Below are 16,567 nucleotides of genomic sequence, written 5' to 3'. Positions count from 1 at the left end.
TCATAGATTTTCATGCAAAATATGTTTTGCCTTATATTTTATAACCAACAGCATTAAGTGAGGAAATTAGCCTCACTTTGACCTACCAGAGAATGAATTTAGATGATGTAATTGCTGATTCTGTGTAGTTGGTGGTTGTCTGGCTGCTGTTTAGACTCACAGCTACTGTTATTTAGTCCACACGTAAAACTGCATGTTGCGAGTTGAAGAAAAGGACGAGGTCCCACCGAGATTTGAACTCGGATCGCTGGATTCAAAGTCCAGAGTGCTAACCATTACACCATGGGACCGGATGGTACCGCCAAGTCGGCTCGTTGGTTTATAAAACTTAACAACAGCTTGCGGACATCTATTTTAATGTGTTAATTACTAATGTTGTGAACCAGGTTAGTCTCTTTAAGTGACCTATGGCACAATGACACAGCTGCACACGTGACGATGAAATGAGTTGGCTATCGTTAGCTAGCTATCGTTAGCTAGCATAAAGGGTATTTAAACGGTAGCTAATGTGTGACCGTTGGTGCCGCTCGTTGGAACAAGACGCTACAAGCTAACTTAAAGATACGGAAGGTTAAACAGCTAATGTTGACGTCACGCAGGTCAAGGTATGTAGTATTTAAACGTTAATTGTAAGGCGCCTCGGTAAGCAAAATATTTCGCTCCCTCTTATATGTTCTTCGTTAGTTAATTCCAACGTAATTCTAACGTTAGTGAAAATGAACCCGCTGCAAATGTACTTGCATGTGTTTGCATTTCTTGTCAAATTGATGAGGATCTTTTCTGAATTTGAAGCATGTTTGTGCCTTTTGCATTTGTTTTCTTAAGTTGCAGTGCATTGAGCTCTCAGGGCCACCGTACTTTGTAGCCCATGCACAGTATGTACACAATTAAGTATAGGAAAAAAATGTGGATAAAGTAAAGCACTATTATTATTATTATTGTTGTTGTTATTATTATTATTATTATTATTATTATTATACCACAGTCACTGAATAATAATAAATTATTATTATTATTATTATTATTATTATTATTATTAGGTCTACCCAATGCGGCTGAGACCTTTCCTGAGATTCCTCTGATACTACCATCCATCTATAAGTTATAATGTGGTGACCTATCTTGATATACTGCAGTATTTTTGGCTTTAGCCAGCATTCACACGCAGATGAACATTTTAAAAGAGTAGGCTGATTGAAATTAAATTAAGGAGGTTTGTTTCATCTATATGTAGGTAAATTTGATAAAGATTGTTTATTTTGTGTTGTTATTGCTGAGTTTTACTAACAAAAACTACCACATGGGGGCAGCAGAGTATCTATCTATCTATCTATCTATCTATCTATCTATCTATCTATCTATCTATCTATCTATCATTAATTAAGTCACTGTTGTGATGGATGTGAAGGTACATTTAGGTATATCATTACATTTACTTAAGCTGTGTCTTTACACTCACAGATTGGTTACACTATGCCTAAAACCCCCACCTTGCTCTGCTTTTATTTTACCACATATTTTCTTCATAGCAATGATTCTTTTTTTTTTTTTTTTTTAATATAAAATAATTTCAGATTACCACAGTCACTGAATTTCTAAGTTAAGGTCAGAGAGGTGTGATTGGTTTTTGCCCCTGCTGTTACCGAGCACAGTGGCTCAGCCCCTCTGTCTGTATGGCTGTAAGTCTGGTCCATACAGACCTATCCACCCATAGCTTAACAGAGAGGTGCTGTGAGGATGCGTTAACCTGATGTCCCACAGCTTAGTCTATACTAACAGCTTAATGCACACACTCAACTGTCATCACAATCCATAACATGTGAGCAGACCACTCCCTCTTAGCCTGCTGCTCCTTTAGTCCCATTAAAGACCAGTACCATACACACATATATATATATATATATATATATATACACACACACAAACAGACAGACATTTCACCAGCTAAGAGGGATTGGTGGTTAATCAATGTGGTGCTGGACTTTGGATGCAGGAATGTGAAAGAGATCAATCCCATAGGATGCAAGGCTGTCTGACTTTACAGACTGTCATAACTGGTTGAACCTATGCTCTATATGCTGGAAGTAGGTCAACCACACAGAGATATTAATTTTGTATGACTATTTATCTTCAATCTCCCTGCCAGGGAACAGCTATGTGATTTATAATTTCACACAATGATCAGAAAACAATCGACCCTGTATGAGAACTCGCTAACGGCAAATCATTTTTACCTCTGAGGGGAAACAAAAACAAATAATTAAAGTCACCAGATACAAGTCTGTTCATATTTTAAAGTTTCAATCACACCCTGTCTAATTTGGGCTAAATCCTATTTAAGTGATAATCTCAATTTTTGCCTGAGTGGAGGATAAGATGGGCGGTGTGCAATGCTGCAGTTCAGGTCACGCAGATGTAAAGATGCAGGGAAGCATAGAAGAAAGTCGATAATTTCTGGTCACATTTCTCTTCCTTTTCAGTGCACTTTATCGTAACTGTTTGTGTTGAGGCATATGAGCATTTAGTACTGTGCGTCCTTTTGTATATAGTAGATGTTCCTACTTTATTTTAAAGTGCATCTATTCTGAGTCTGCTGCTGTGACACTTCTATATTGGCTCAGGGTCGCTGCTACAAAGGGTTTCTAGATCTCGACCAGGGAGCAGTCCAAACAAACTGCTGGTCAGTGGGTCAGTGGGAGTCGGTGGATTTACCTTTGGTCCAGTTTTAGTTTAACTTCTCTCACCACCTGAGACTGATGATCCTTTTAAGCTTTTTTTTTTTTTTTTTTTTTTTTTAACTTTCTTTACATCTAGAAATTTGATGAACACCAGATTAATGTGGATTAGATTAAATGAGAGAACACATTCCTATTCCTACCAAATTTAATTGAACATCACAATTAAAAAAACAAAAACATAACAGCAGCAGAACATAATGAAACAGAGAAAATTGCATGTAAAATATGTTATTTACAATATTTGAATTACTATTATATAAATTACAATATCTATACAAACAAAAATCGCAATCAGAGACATGCAGTTTTATTAGAAATTTCAACTAATTTATCTGGCTTTAAAAAAAAAAAAAAAAAAAAAAGTAGTGTCTACAGTATCAACACTTGTCTGCCAGCTGGAGCTCCAAGTTCAATACAAAAAAGTCATCAGTGTGTGCTTGAAAAAGACATGCCAGTCATTTCTCAGACCTTTTTAATCGTAGACTGGAACATTAAGATAATAGCACCAGCTTGACCATTATTGCTTGAGACAATTGCACTGACAGGAGAAATATTTGAGCTGTTACATACATATAAGATGTGACAGCCATTAACCGTTTTTAAAAGCTTGTTAAATGCATCGGGTGAATCACTTCAGGACGTTCTCCTCTTAACACATTTGGATTTCTGAAGTTAAATCAGCTGAATTTAACTTTCTTTTAAGGCACCTTGAGATTTTACTGGTGTTATAACAAAGGTAATGCTTAAAGCTTTGTTTCACTGTCAGTGGGAATAAACAGACTTCCAGATAATAAACCAAAGTTAGCATCACACAACATGAACTATCTTTTTTTTTTTTTTTTTCTTTCTCTTTATTTGTCTTTATCTGTCTTTTTTTTTTCTTGGCTTCAGAGCTGTTGTATGTTTGGTTACGTATCTTGCCACCATGTTTACCAATCATGTCTTAGCATGTTAGCACGCTAACATTTGCTAATGAGCACTAAACACAAAGTACAGCTGAGGCTGGTGGGAATGTCATTCGTTTTCTAGGTATTTGGACAAATTAAAACTTTGACCTCATGGTGGCACGATTTGAAAAGTCAAGGGGATCACCAAAGTCAGAAGGATTCATCCACTGTAGGGACCATGAGCATTTGCACCAACTTTCACAGAAATCCCTCCTGTAGGTGTCGACACATTTCAGTGTGGCTACAAACTGTTAATGACTTTACAGTATGTAACTTACCTGCGTCGTTTGTGTGCTTCCTTGCTAGTATTTTTAGATGTCACTTCCCAGTCCCATATAGGACTCTGGGTTTCCTTATGATAGCACTTAAATTCTGCCATTTATGTGATCATTTCCTTTTTTTAAATATATTTTAACAAATATAAAGGGATAAGTTGGGGTCTAATTTTTCTTTTATCATAATTAAAACAGATTAGAACAAATGTTTTAAATCCTGCAGCTCTGAAACTGAGCAAACACCACGTGTCCCTGCAGTTAATAAGAGAACAGTAGCTTTACCTTTTTTTGATTTAACTTTACAGGCTAAAACCAGCAGCAGCGTCTTGCTGTGATTTTTGCCTGGTTTGGTTTCAACAGGATGAGACTGACAGACGGTGGTTCCCGAGTTAACCGCTGAGAATGTTTGTTATTGGTTGAAAGATTTATTTTGGAGATGAAAACTGGACGCAGAGTGTATCGGAAACTTTAGCTTTAGCTTGTTTTATTTACCCCTCCTGTCTTTTCTCAGCTTACAGTGTTCCCAAAAGTTTGCTTCAAGATGAACTGGTGAATGGAGCTTTTTAGAAAATGCGTGTTTACTGCCAGTTATTAGTGTCAGTGGTGTACGCAGACTATCTAAGGGGCCAGGGGTCAAAATAAGGGGCACTTCTGATGAGGGCAAGGTTAAGTTTAGGTTTACTTAAAGGTTTCTTTTTGTGCTATAATGTCTCAGTGGGGTGGCACTTCAGCTGACCTCAGGAGCGCCCGGGCCTCTCGAGTGTCTCACTGGGCAAGCATGAACACTGGAAGTGTTTCATTAGGGCAGTGGCTTCGTCTGGGCAGGTTTAAAAGTTTCACAAAAGCTACTTAGAATAGACAAAGGACGGAGGCAAACAATCAAATTGATATCTAAGATGTGGAGTGAAAACAAAACAGGAGTGAGGCAGACTGCATTCAAGCCCTCATCTGAACTTTAAAAAGCTTGGAAAATACCCCCATCTCTGTGACCAGGTGCGCTTTACAGTGTCTCCTGAGGTTTTTTCTTCCATCTGTTTAACAACCGTGCATCCTCTGTCCTGAAATGATAACACACATACTCCCTCTTTGGATTTAGAAATGAAGCCTTCCAAGCCATCATGCAGTTTTGTTTTTTTTTCTTTTCCCCAACAAGCGTCTGATGGTGTGTAGCTGCAGCACTGCTGGTACTGCAGGTGCTACAAGGAAGAGGAAATGCTGGCGGACTCCAGTGAGTCACACATGAACAAGATTGTATGCATAAAATGTTTTATGGGTCAGTCAGTCAATGGGATGCGCTTCCGTGAAGTTTTATACAGAGATTCATACAGGATAAGAAGCATACTGACTTTGGGGATTCCCTGACTTCTCCTGTGGCACCACCATGAGTTTCAGATTTGAGGTTTTAAGTGAAATGTCTCAACAACTAACAGATGGACTGGAATGTAACGTTAACTGTAGTAACTGTGTTCAAGGTCCCAGTGACCTCTCAGAACACGGTTTTGGCTTTGCGCAGGTGATATCCTCATAACGACTTGAGGGAATTTCTTCAAATTTGCGAAAAACATTCGCTTCCACTTTATATTTTGGTGATGGAATATGTCAGATTTCATCACCAAGCTCTGTCTTTTGTTGTTTTCTTTGAAGACCCCAAGAGGCAGAAAATGACATGCTGTGCTTTTAACACTTCTCAGTTTAAACATGTCCAATAGTTTAGATTCATAACAATATTAGTGTTGGGGACTTTGCGTAAAGTGCTATTAGGAAGTGTTAGCATGCTAATACACTTAACTAAGCTAATGAACATAGTTGACATTACATTGCATGTCAGCATTGTCATTGTGAGCATGTTAGCCAGTTTAGCTGCCATTCAGCTAAAAGCACCACCACTTGTCTGAGTACAGCCTCACAGCGCTAGCGTGGCTATTTTCAAATGCTATTATGGTCTTTTTCTTTTCTTTTTTAATTGCTGATATCAGTTTCATGTCATCAGTGTCATCTTGTCTTAGCAAAAAGGTCTTTGACAAACTGTTGCAGCTTTTGTCAAAACGAATCACCAATATCCAGTTTATTAACAACGACAGAAAGCAAGTCCAGAAATCTAATCTGTTAACACAGTGTGGTTTTCAAAAGACCAACTAATCCCGTTGGTCTGAATCATCTCTACGTCCACATAAACCCATGTGGGCCCTTCTCAACAAAGGGCTTCTGCTAAGAGGCAGCAAGTCTAAGGAATCATCTCGTACCCCTACGGTGAACCCTTGTTGTTAAGATCACCCCAGTGTACCGTGCACGCTATTGGTGTCTGCGCTTCTTGGCTGTGGCCCGGCTGTGACTCTGACCTCTCATGCTTGGATGCTCTCTGATTGGATCCTGCATCCTGACTTCAGCCTGGCAGGAAGGCCGGGGATAGCGTTTATGTAACGCGCACAACCTTAGATTAGCACCTTTGGAAGCCCGCCCCCTTCCTCAGGCTCGGTGTTGCTGTATAATCTCTTGATCTCATTTTGACACCTCTCTCTCTCTCAGTGAGCAGGATGTGGTCCCATGGTGACCCACAATCTTTTTTTTTTTTTTTAATTCACACCGACACACCGCCTGCTGGTCACTTCAGCTTTCTAATTTCTTCTTCTCTCATGTTGTGATGCTTTCATGGTGACGTACAGTATATGAGCAAACTACAACCCCCCCCCATCCCCTTTCTCCTTTATTTATTTCACACTTCCCCTGGGCTGTGACTGGCCTTTTCCCTCGGCGTCTCCAGATCTCCTCCTCGTTTCTTTGTTCCTTCCATCATCTCTCCCCTCACCGCTGGTTGACGTGCAAAGTTCCCTCACTGCAGTTCTGTCACATGTGATCAGTCACTCGGTGTCCTCGCTTCACGCCTGCCTGGCCATAGTGAGAATCACCCTGTCAGACTTCTGCAGAGGTGGCAGCAGCAATGTAAATGTAAAAGCAAACAATAACACGACTCTGGTAGACTGAGGCTACGTCCACACTATGTTTTCATTTTAAAACAAAAAAAACGATCTCTTTCAGCTCCGTATCAGAAATGTACGATGGCCCCAAAAAGGACAAAAGGCAAACACATTCAGGAAACATCTTCGCTGGAAAAACATCCGTTGTGTTGTGAGTATTTGAAGCACAAGCATTGTTAAATTCATGAAGATATTTTCTGAATGTGTTTTTGTTTTTCTGAAGTTGCGGTGCGCTGAGCTCTCAGGGCCACCGTAGAAACAACCTCCATGCATATTATCACAACTGAAAAACAAATACCACGTGACCATTCATGTACACACGAGAATGCGTGTGCCAGCGTGAACAGTTAGTAAGTTGCAGAAAACTCTACGAACGAGGAGCAGCAAAGGCAGTTGGAGCGTTTAAAATGTAGAATTTAACTACACAACAGCTGGTGGCAAAAGCAGTAAGGTTAGTAACACTTCATCATCCATGTTGCTTTCACCCCTGGTAGTCGAGGCTGATGAGGGAGTGACTGAGAGTCTATGTTATCATTTCCAAAGGTCTCCATTTCTGGCTGTCCCGACTAAAACACAACCCAGGAGTTTTCAGGAGGGGCTTGAAAACGTAAAAGTAGTGTCGACGCCAGGAGTGAATGTGGCAGAAGAGATTTGATTTTAAAATTAAAATATTAAGTGTAGATGAAGCCTCACATTGTGGACCACCGTCATGAAAACTAACCTGATCCAAAGATCAAGCTCTTCTCTTGTGATCATGACCCCAAATTTTTTCTTGGTCATGTTCATTTTTAAGTGGATTTACTGTTATTCTGAAATATCAAACATTTTGCGTCTGCAAAGTCGGACATAGATATGCTTTTGTTCTGTTATTGACAACATTGAGAAGTACAACTGAGAAGAAAATAGCCAAAATAGAAAATGACCTGCCATCTTGAGATAATGTCATATTTATGATCGATAGAAAACAGGACCTGATATAAGGATAACAAGCGTAAATTATGACTATAACTGTGAGCACCACAAATTTGTAATTTGTTGCCCTGAAAGCCCCAGAACAAATTCTATCTAGACATAATCAATGAGTAATTAAAGTGAGTATTTGCCTCTTTTGTGTGCAACGTTGTGATTCATGTGGAGACAGATTGAGGCTCTCAGCAGCTGAATGCATTTTAATATGTTATTTTCTCGCTGTTTATTGTTGTATCATGTCCATCTCCACTTGGAGAGCTAAACGGAGGTTTTATCTGATAATCTTATAAAAACATGATATTGGAAGCGCAACATTTCACAATAAATGCCTGCAGCTCATCGGTGTGTTTTTAATTTGTCCCTGGACTGTCCCTGGTTCCTGCTTGAGCGCTTGCTGCCACATGGCTGTCCTGCATCGCTGCCCCCGTTTTGTTACAACTGCCTCGTATATTTACCTTCTCGTCCGTAATCAATGTATAGAATAGAAGGTGGCAGTGGTGCTTCAGAGGGATCATGATCAACCTACCGTGACACTTTTCTTTGTGAGGATAGATTAACAGCAATCTGTAGCACATGAGAATTTACCAAAACAAAAACAACACATGCATTAGTTAGTTTTGCAGGTTTCTATTTGTTTTATTCAAACCAAACGTTTACTTCAGGGATCGTTATTATGTAATAGTAAATAATATTTCCTTGTATTTCCCACTTTTCTAAACCAAAAACATGAATGTGTTAAGAAAAGTTGATACCATTTTCAAAGAAGACAGCTGTTTCTTTTGAAATTGTCTGCGGGAAAAATTCTTTTCGGGCCCTGAGGCGGGCACCTGACCTGATATTCAGGCTGTGATGACTGTACGCCACAACTACTGCCAAACATTTGTGGGGGGGGGGGGGGTGTAACAGTTACATAGCAACAACCAGTGTACAGTTAGCTAACATTGGCTAATATTTGCAACCGTTCAGAACCAATCAAGAATGACTGAGGCTCCCTCGAAGTATTTTAAAGCTTATAAATTTATTAATTAAATAAATTCATTCATTTATCAATAAAAACATGTGACAGTGATGTATGCCATCAATGACATGATGCAGTAATCGTTGATTTCATCTCATCACCTGGCAGCATGAACCAACACGTCTACATTATTATGCTGTTCACATTCAACATTATGCACGACAATGAGAGAGTAGATGGTATCTAATAGGTAAATGCAGGTAATTAATAATTAATTGATTAAATTTTAAAAACCTGCAATTTTTTAACAATATCAATAATAAGTATTAATTGGTATAAATATGAATATAACCATGTCATTACACTGTAAAATTGGGTTGGAGCTTATAATCTGTCATGTTTTATAAAGCTTACACACATTTAATAGTAAAATTATCGAAAAATACAAAAGCAAAATACGCATGCTATAAATCCATCCCTCCATTATCGGTACTGTTAATCCTCTCGGGAGGGGGGGGGGGGATCCCAGCCAACATTGAGCGAGAGGCGGGGTACACCCCAGACAGGTCACTGGTCTAATGTTATATATATAAATATACTAAATTCTAACCATGTGTTGAAAAGGATAAATAACCCACACACTCTGAGGTTTTTATGAGCTACCTGCTTTAAATTTGGTTTCAGTCTTAGTCAGCCTGACTAAATTTAATCTGAGTCACATACCAGGCCCAGAAACAGGCCTGTGACCTATTCTGGGTCCCGAACTATATTTTAAGAAGACATACTGTTCTGTAACACAGACAGCTGCTGAACACATTTCTGGTTCATCCACACACACACACGATTCTTGATTATGTATATTAAACTGACACATTAATGTGGCCCTCATTCCTTAAGTGCCCTATTTCCTCTGCATTAAATTAAATTAGGTGCTAAAAAAAAAAACCCCAGGAAACAAAAGTTATGAAAAAAAGAGCTCACATGGGAAGAGTAGTGATCCACAGACCGAGGCAAAGAACATACTTTTTTTTGTGGGTTAAGGTAAACAAGCTTTTGATTTGAATTTGATGAAAGTAACACACACAAATCAGTGTCTATCCTGCTAGAAAATAAAAATAGTTTGTCAGTTCTGTGTGTTGGCATTTTTGCAGATGCAAGACTTTTATCCAACAGCGTCATTATGCATCCTCACACTCCGGGAGCCACTTACCAATGGGAGGCTCACTCCAAAAAGAGCACTATTCAAACACCACGCAACACAAACACAGCTCATTCATTCCTGCGGAGCAGAAAGAGCTCTAAATCTGTCTGAAGCTGTGTTTTTGCTCCCAGACTCCCTCCAGGTGGGACGCCTCTGATAAAACCCACAGACTGCATACTGTACCGAGGAGAACTCCCACAGACAGGCTTATACTGTAAGCAAAGACTGTGTGTGTGTGTCTGTGTGTGTGTCTGTGTGGAGGGAATAGCGAGACTGTCAGACAAATAAAACTGAGACATAAGGAAAAGCATCTAAGGCAAGAAAACACATTTAATGAGTCAGTGTAATGAAGTGGCGTACAACATCCTAACAAAAATAATAATAATAAAAAGATATTATACATACCAAACAAACTTATGACATTTCTTGGTTTAGATGACGTTGTTGTAGATGGAGGAATTTGCTGCATTTTAAAATGCTCAAGAGAACGGCTCCTTATGATTCGACTGTTGTTGTAGGACATACCAGGGTAAATGACGAGCGCAGGGTTTGGTCTCCTGGGACAGAGCTGTGAGGGGTTATTGCAGAAGTCCTGCACAGAGCAACAGAGGTTAGTGACGGATAATATTGTTTTTTTCTTTTTGTTTCAATTATGTCACACAAATCAGAATAAAATACAAGTAAAAAAGCATAAAAACATGATAATAGTGACGGGTGAAAATGGGGCAATACGGTTTCAGAAGCTTCTGGAAAATACCTCAATCCTAAAACCTAAAACCCTAAGAAGAGTCACTAAATGGTCCAAAAAACATCCATCCCATCAGTCCAAACGTTAATTGAACAAGACAGTTAGTGACATTTTCAGAGTGTTATCAAGCTCATTCACACTTGTGGACCTCTGCAAAACCACACCAAAACTCCTCCATGTAAGTTTATGTTAAGTGGGTCTAATCGGTATTCTGGGAAATAGAAGCTAATCAGTGATGTCCTTCCTTATCTTTTAAAACTGAACCATTATCAGCTTGTAGCTACGACTGCCTGCTAACTGCAACAGTGACGATTCAAATTTAATCTTTTGTTCTGTATAAATAATAACTTGGACTAATGAGATGCAGAGAGGCTGCAGACCGCTGGGCGTGAAGGCGTAGACAGGAAGTCCTCTTTTTTCTTTTTCCTTTTTTAGTGTTATCCCCCCAACTTTATTTCCAAGCATTCTCACAGTAAACGGTAAATGGACTGCACTTTAAAGAGCTTTTCTTGTCTTATCGACCACTCAAAGCACTTAACAATATATGCCACGTTCACACATTCACTCACATATTCATACATCACACCCATACAGTGATGGAGCAGCCATCAGAGGCAGGTTCAGTGTCTTGCCTATAAGGACTTTGACACGCGAACTGGAGATAAATTACACGGAAATATATCAATTCCTCCATTCAAATAAATATTGTAAATGATATGTCATATGTAATATCTTTAAATTATACGGGTAAATAGCGGACAGATGTAAGTTTAATATATAAAAGTTTGGTTGTTCTAGTCCGAACCCTCTCTGAGTAACTAAGAGAAATGTAAAAAGTGTTGCATCACCATCCATACTGTACGTTTGTAGCTGCGGGGCTGATAAAGGCAAATGTGACTTGTCATAACAGGAAGAGCGCGCAGGTGAAGCTAAAGTGGCCACCGATGGCACAGTTCCATCAGTTGGTTCAGTGACCCACGCCAGCGAGCCGGCACGCACAGCGCCGGCAGCCTGGAGCTGGTTCACCTAAATGGAATGCAGTCATCTCTGATGCTATCAGTCACACGCGTGCTGTTTCTGCTATGACATGCCAAACAGTGGAACGGGTCTACATGGCTGCTACACCTACATGCTTTCTTGGCAAAGCCAGATAAGAGGATAATTTTCTGGATGGCACATTTATTTATTTATTTATTTGCACAAATCCCACAATAGGGCGTCTAACCTGGATGGAGGAAATTCTGGTGGAACTGTTGCTCCTGGGATTCCTCTTGTCTGATTGGCTTAGAAAGTCTCGGGCTGTAATCCGTTGAAGGTTAGGGAAGGTTAAGTTGTTTGCTAACAGAAGAACAGTGTTAATCGTCTCTTTTTTAGCACTTTAAGACGTATGCGACCACACGCCGGACTTCATGCTCTTGATTCGTAAGAGCTCCACATACAGGTCTGTGGTGACTGAAAAGCCTCTGAGCAATGTCAGAATTTCAACCAAGATGAAAAGATTTTCTATTTTTATTCCTCCCAAATTACAAGAAGTCAGTGTTTCCTTGCAGTGTGGAAAAGCCTCTGTAGACCATCATGAGACATTAACTTTCCACTGAAACCCAGACTAATGAGGTTTCTTTGAGGTTGGCAGCATCCTAGGAGAGGGTGGGTGACCCCCTGCAACCGCTCAAAGGAAGGGAAACTCCTCGGTACTAGATTACTAGCTAATTACTGAGTAGACTCTCAGTCCTGTTTCATCAGTTATAATATTAAAGCACCAGTGGTGGCTACCAGCTGAAATACACTCGATATGGGAGTTTTTGCTTGTGAGCCTTTGTCACAGGTTGTATTTCTGTGAGTTTGCCTCTTCAGATTGTTTCATTTGAAATGTTTACAGAGACCTGAGGAGGTAAAACTGTGCAGTATTTCATATGACAGAAATAAGAGAAAATTTAAAACACAGTTCAAAAGCAGAAACAGAAAAAAGTTTGTTTTCTCTGTTTTATCGCTCAACTTTCAGTGAGTGTTTTGATTTCTCATTTTCTTCCCATACACAAATGTAATGTGTCCAAGAGTGATGTCGCCATTTATGTTAACTACTAAGGGATATATTATCATCACATATATAATCCTCTGGATATATGAAGATATAACTTTACAACATATATGAAAAACCCATAGTCAAATTTGCATATGTAAATACAGTATACTAAAATATCTATGATGAATTTTTACATGGTTCAATATGTTGCAACCATATATGTTAACAATATATATTTAATTTATATATACAAGTTTGTTAAAAACAGAATTCATATACAATTTCTATATGCTTATATATGTTTTTCGTATTAATTTCCTATTATAGAAAACTGGTCTGAGACTCTTTAACCCTACTGTATATAATAATCAATATATATTGAGAGGCTTTCAGATGGATATATATTTATGTAACATAGGTCTACAATATAAACATACATACATAAACATTCATGTTTGTATGATCTGGACATATACAGTGATATAGTTCAAATTTCCAATAGGTTTTACATCTAATTTTACATATGTTTTTTATAAATTTCATATATGGATCATCAATATATGTGCATATGTCGCATTTGCATATAGGTTCTTTTGCTACTTATGGTATCTGATCACATTCTTTGGTTTGCCAGTTTATGCATTGCAATGTAAAGCACAAGGAGTTTACTTGGAATGACACGTGACTTCCCAGAAATCCCTGCTGTAGATGACAAGGTATAGATCCACCTGTAAACACATAAAACAGTTACCGTTAAGACTCACTGTTAATCATTAATCTAAAGTGAGTGAAGTAGGTAACTACCTACACATTTTGACAGAGTAAGAACACACAAGATTGGCAAGGTGGTTAAGCAGAGAATGTAGTTGAGTGACTTCATAATATAAACTATTTAAATTATGCATGTAAAGTGAATATGGACATGAGTACACAGCCGCTGTAGTTAAGTGCATACAGTAAGTGAGCGATACATTAAGTGCATAAGTAAGTAAATAAATACATCACAGAGTAAGTGTGTAGTGAGGTGGTGGTAAGTACATACAGGAGGGATTATGTAAATAAAAAAAGAAACCACACACAGACATAAGTGATTGCACCCCGGTTAATAGCAGTGAATGCAGAGTATGAACAGCTAAAGATGATATAATTACACAGGCATGTGTGAGATGAAAAGTTCAGTTTAGGATAATTGTGTGCGTGTCTGATTTCTCTGTGACGGCAGCATCTCCTCCCCCTCCCCAGGCCTCCACTGCACACTGGCGTGCAACAAATATGACGAGCAGGGACACTCTTAGTCAAACATTTACCCAAGGCAGGTCAGGGAGCTAAGAGCGCTGTCTAGGGGGCCCTGGGAAGGGGGGGTGGGGGGTGGGGTGGGGGGTGGGCTGTTTCTATTCTGTCTCCCAAGTCGAATTGTGTGACCACACATTTGCTAAATTAGTCTGCATCACACATTTACACACAAGAGCTTATACTCTAAGTTTATTTCTCCTCAGCTGTAAATCGCTTTTCCCTAAACTTAAACATTTATTCACATATTGACCAAGCTTGTTTTATTCTGTCCTCCCTGTCACACACACACACACACACACACACACACACACACACACACACACACACACACACAAAAACAACTCCCTTTTTCCCCCTCCACATGAAAGATTTAACTCGAGCATGTCAGAACTCCAACAATACTGCTTCCCCTACTTTCACCCCTCAGTTTTTTTTTTAAACTCATCGTTTAAAAAATTAAAATGGAGTCGACTTTCGTTACCCAGCAGTCGGCTGGCTCCAGGACTTCATCATCAGGGTTGTAAATATGGAGCCTGGATGTAAAGGGCAAAGTGCTGCTTGTGTTGATAGTTTGAGTGTCGTGTTTTGGTGTGTGTGACTGTATTCCTTACGTCTGTCTCATTTTATGGACTCATTTGTCTGTAATCCATGTCGAGTGTGTGTGTGTGTGCATGTGTGTGCGTGTGTGTGTGTGTGTGTGTGTGTGTGTGCAGGCTTGAGTCAGGAGGGGTTGGCACAACAGTGTGTAATTTTCTATGTATAACCCTCGCTCCGAGTCATTACACTCAGGGTTGCCAGTTTATGTTTTTTATTTTTTTATTTTGTTTTTTGTTCTTTTTTTTTCTGATGAGATCTAAACACCTCACACGAGGCAGAAATACACAGATTATTGCTTTATTGATTATTGTAGGATACAAACATGGGAATGCATATACACCATATAGTTTTCCATGCAGCTGGGGAAAACTGACACTTTTTCAAGTCTTCTTTCTTCTCCTTATAGAAACTCTCTCTCTCTCTCTCTTTCTTGCTCTGTCCCTCTGGGGAAATTATGCTGGATAATGTAAAAAGCAGTTGAGCTTATACAGATTTGCACCTGTTGTCTTGGAAGGAGAACAAAAATAAATCCCCATTTGAAACAGCTTGCACTTTACTGGGGTATGACTGAGATGAGAGAGAGGAAATAACGTCAGCACTGCGGGGGTAACCTATAGGGAGATCCCAGCGATATAAAGCCACACACGAACACACACACACACACAGAGAGACATCCTACATAACCATCCATCCATCCATGGGCACTTATAGACATGCAGCTGCCATCTGCTTGCACACGCAGAGGCTGAAGACAACAGAAGACAGCGCAAAACAAAGTCATTATGTAGAACAAGTGGTTATTTTAACTGTACATAAGATTTCTTTCCAATTTTTTATTTGATTGTATGGATAAACAAAACATCCTGACACCAAAACCTGATGTTTCTTAATGTACAATAATAAGATACAGACAAAAGCAGCACCTCACATTAGAAAACCTGGAACCAGTACTTAAATCATTGTGCACTAAAAGTCGCTGGACGAGCTGGTTAGCTTTCCCAGCATCCGCGCGTAGAAGGTTACAAGTGATAGTGATTTTTTTCCTTTTATAATATACTGCTGGGTTATTTACCAAAACTAAATGGTATTATAATCCACTGATGGTTAAATAACCCTTCAGTGATACACAAAATAACTACAATAGCCTGTCGCTAAGGGAGACTGCGGACGGTTGCGACACATTTCTTTTAGTTACTCAGAGACTTTTTGGACTAGACCAACCAAACTTTTATATATTAAACTATTAAATCTCTCTGCTAATTAGCAATACCATTTAATCATGATTGCATATGACATATCATTCACAACATTTATTTGAACGGAAAAATTCAGATGTTGGATCAACATGGATCAGGGACGGTTGCAACTTGCAACCGTTTAAAAATACATTAAGTTTCGCTAATTAACTTAACTAAGCACAGTATTCTAAATATATGCATTATGTTATTATATATTTTACAATAATATTGTACTATTATTTATTTATTTAATGATATTTATCAAAGAACAGTTATTGAGTTTCGTGTTGCGTATAGCTTACAGGCTACTTGAGTTGAAATAGGTACTATTTATTTTGTTATTGCTTATGATGAAGAGAACAGGCAAATATATTAGAAGACAATGAGAGGCTAACAAAATAATTCCCAAAATAACTCTTTTATGCATTAGTTGAGCAGTTATTGTAGCATCTGTTGTGCTATGGGACAAATTAGCTGCATATATTGGCTATTTTGGCTGCTGAGCTTGGGAACAGTTACAGTAACTTGTTGCAACCGTCCTTGACCTGTCAGCCACGACGGAACATCATGTGCTAGCATCGTGCGCTAACACACTTACGCTGACA

General features: G+C 39.0%; 1 non-coding gene across 1 annotated transcript; it reads right to left on the bottom strand.

The window, feature by feature from the left end:
* Positions 1–218: 218 nt before the first annotated feature.
* Positions 219–290, bottom strand: trnaq-uug (transfer RNA glutamine (anticodon UUG)). Its single transcript has one exon. It is a non-coding gene; the product is annotated as a tRNA-Gln (tRNA).
* Positions 291–16,567: the final 16,277 nt, after the last annotated feature.

The sequence above is a fragment of the Seriola aureovittata genome, chromosome 9 (assembly GCF_021018895.1).
Source record: "Seriola aureovittata isolate HTS-2021-v1 ecotype China chromosome 9, ASM2101889v1, whole genome shotgun sequence".
Taxonomy (NCBI): domain Eukaryota; kingdom Metazoa; phylum Chordata; class Actinopteri; order Carangiformes; family Carangidae; genus Seriola; species Seriola aureovittata.
The sequence above is the reverse complement of the archived record's forward strand: the minus strand, read 5'-3'. Positions and strand labels throughout refer to the sequence as shown.